The 3,447-nt window shown below is 39.2% G+C and overlaps 1 non-coding gene across 1 annotated transcript; it reads left to right on the plus strand.

Moving 5' to 3' along the window:
- Nucleotides 1-1,968: 1,968 nt before the first annotated feature.
- LOC128582891 (small nucleolar RNA SNORA38) lies at nt 1,969-2,099 on the plus strand. The gene has a single exon (XR_008379311.1). It is a non-coding gene; the product is annotated as a small nucleolar RNA SNORA38 (small nucleolar RNA).
- The last annotated feature ends 1,348 nt before the right edge of the window (nt 2,100-3,447 follow it).

Raw genomic sequence — 3,447 nt, forward strand, 5'->3', positions numbered from 1 at the left:
GTTTCATTGATCTTCTGAAAGATTCTTTTGTTTTAAATTTCATTTAATTCTTCCTAAATTTTGGTAATTTCTTTTCTTCTGCTGGGTTTGGGGTTGGAATGTTTTTCTTTTTGCAGTTGCTTGAGATGATCCATTAAGTTGTTGGCTTCCTCCCATTCTGTTTTCTTGACAAGGCTTCCAATGCTATAAATTTTCCTCTTGGGGCTGCCTTTGCAGTATCCCACAGGTTTGATAACTTATGTCTTCGTTATAATTTTGTTCCAAAAATTTGGTGACTCCCTATTCAATACATGGTGCTGAGAGAACTGGATATCCACATGTAAAAGACTGAAACTGGACCCACACCTTTTTTCTCTCACAAAAATTGATTTGATGGATAAAGTACTTAAATTTAATGCATGAAACAATAAAAATCCTCAAAGAAAGCATAGGAAAAACACTGGAAGATATCAGCCTGGGGAAAGACTTCATGAAGGAGACTACCCTGGCAATTGCAACAACAACAATAATAAACAAATGGGACTTAATGAAACTGAAAAGTTTCTGTATAGCTAAGGAAACAACAACCAAAGCAAATAGATAACCTACACCTGGGAAAGGATATTTGCATGTTTTAAATCATACCAAAGCTTGATAACTGGGGTCTCTAAAGAGAACTCAAGTTAATCAACATGAAAAAAGCCAATGATCCCATATATCAATGTGCAAGAGACATGAATAGAACCTTCTCTAAAGAAGACAGACAAATGGCTAACAAACATGAAAAAATGCTCATCATCCCTAATTATTAGAAAAATGCAAATCAAAACCACCCTGAGATATCATCTAACCCCAGCAAGGATGGCCCACATCACAAAATCTCAAAACTGCTGATGCTGGTGTGGATGTGGAGAGAAGGGAACACTTTTACACTGCTGGTGGGACTGCAAACTAATACAACATTTTTGGAAGAAAGTATGGAGAACGCTCAAAGAACTCAAGCTAGAGCTCCCATTTGATCCCGCAATCCCATTACTTGGCATCTACCCAGAAGGAAAAAAAAATCCTTTTATCATAAGGACACTTGCTCTAGACTGCTTATTTCAGCTCAATTTACAATCGCCAAAATTGAAAACAGCCTAAATGTCCACTAACCCAGGAATGAATTAACAAGCTGTGGTATATGTACACAATGGAATACCATTCAGCCATTTTTAAAAAATGGAGACTTTACAGCCTTTGTAATTAACCTGGATGGAATGGAACACATTTTTAGTGAAACATCACAAGAATGGAAAAGCATGAATCCTATGTACGCAGGTGCAGTAGGTCATAGGAGTCTTTGAAGGAGGCCATCAAGGGTCCGGCTGGGCTGCTACTCTTCCTCGAGTGGGCGGGGCCGGTGCCGGAGCCTGGTGGGCAGCTTTCATTGTGACTCTCCTCCGCGGGGCTGCCTGGCCACGCCCTCTTTGGCTTGCGCCTTCCTCCTCGACCAATGGGCCAGGAGCACTGAGGCCACGCCCTCCCACATCTGTTTCCCTGGTAGCTCTGGGCCCCACCAGGCCCAGCTCAGTCGCCTTTCTGCCCTGGGATTTCAGAAGAAATCCGACAGGAAAAACTGACCACATACACCGAGACTGGTGGGTTCAAATCCGGCTCACGGCAGCTAAACAATTACAACTGCAAAAGAAAAAATAGCCGGACATTGTGGTGGGTGCCTCTAGTCTCAGCTACTTGGCAGACTGAGGCAAGAGTATTGCTGAAGCCCAAGAGTTGGAGGTTGCTCTGATCTGTGACACAACGGCACTCTATCAAGGGCGACATAGTGAGTCTCTCTCTGAGGAAAAAGAAATTAAGAAAGATAACAAAAATTCCCAAACACTTAGAAACTAAACAGCATACTTATAAATAATCCATGGGTCAAAAATCTCAAGGAGTGAGAAAAAAGGTACTAAATAAAAATTAAAAAAAAAAAAAAAGAGCTTATAATCCTCCTACAAAGGCGTGTCTGTGGTTCCCCATCTTTGGACACGGAAGAATTGGAGGCAAAGAAATGTGGATTTGGAGCAGTCTGGGGCCAGCTTACTCCCCACAGGCTCAAGATCAACCATCCCATATAGAAAAAAAAAAAAGCTTATAAAACCTTACAGGACATAGATAAAGCAGTGCACAGAAAGAAATTTGTAGTACAGCGTCTTGTTATGTTGCCCAGGCTGATCTCAAACTTCTGGCCTCAAAGCTATCCTCCTTCCTCCTCAGCCTCCCAAAGTGCTAAGATTACAAGTCTGAGCCATTGTGCCCAGCCTTTTTTGAAAAGAAGAACTCTTGTAAATCAATAATATAAATTCCCAGCTCAAGAACCTGAAAAAGAATCAAAATGAAACCAAGGAAAACAGAAGGAAAATTAAATAAAGACTAGGAAAGATTAAAATTAAATACAGAAAAACAATTTTGTTATCACTTTCATACTGAAACCATACAAAGATAGCACAAAGAAAAAGGTACACATGAATATCCCTCATGTATATAAGGGCAAAAATTTCTAATAAAAATTAAGCAAGCAGGATTCAATTACAGAGGGATTTTATCTAACAAATGCAATCAGTGTACCCTAATTGTTTGTAACCTCAATGAATCCCAAACAATAAAAGATAAGCAAATAAAATTCAGGAATACATAAAAAGAATTTTACAATGGCCAGGCTCACACCCGTAATCCCAGCACTTTGTGAAGTCAAGGCCAAAGTATCACTTGAACCCAGAAATTGAAGAACAAGCTGGGCAACATAGCAAGACTCTGTTTCTACAAAAATAAAAAAATTAGCTAAGTGTGGTAGTGCATGCCTGTAGTCCTAGCTACACAGGTAGGCTGAGGTGGGAGTAGGCTAACCCGAGTTTTAGGTTATAGCGAACTATGATCATGCCACTACAATCTAGCCTGGGTGACATAATGAAGTGAAAACAAAGACTGGGAAGAAAAAGAAAAAAAAGAGAGGGAAGAGAGAAGGGAGGGAAGGAGGGAGAGAAACTGGGAAGGAGAAAGGGAGGGAGTCAGGGAGGAAGGAAAGAAGGAGAAAGAAACAAAGAAAAGAACTATACAACCTAACTAATCAGAAATTTGTATGTTCTCTATCATATTAACAAGCCAAAGAAGAAAAATCATATGATCATATCAATTGATGCAAAACATATTAGATAATTAGATATGATTCAACAACCCACTCATGACAAAAATAATTTTTTCACCAAGAATTAAGAGAAACTTCTTCAGCTTGATAAAAGAGCATCTAAAAATAACCTATAGCTAACATTATAATGGTAAACGACTGAATACATTTTTTCTAAAATCAGGAACAAGGTAAGGATGTCTACTCTCATTAATCTTATTCACACAGAGCTGAAAATTCTAGGTGGTGCAGTAAGCACAGGAAAGGAAATAAAAGGCATACAGAACTGCAGAAAGAAACAA

This window comes from Nycticebus coucang, chromosome 3 (genome assembly GCF_027406575.1).
Source record: "Nycticebus coucang isolate mNycCou1 chromosome 3, mNycCou1.pri, whole genome shotgun sequence".
NCBI lineage: Eukaryota > Metazoa > Chordata > Mammalia > Primates > Lorisidae > Nycticebus > Nycticebus coucang.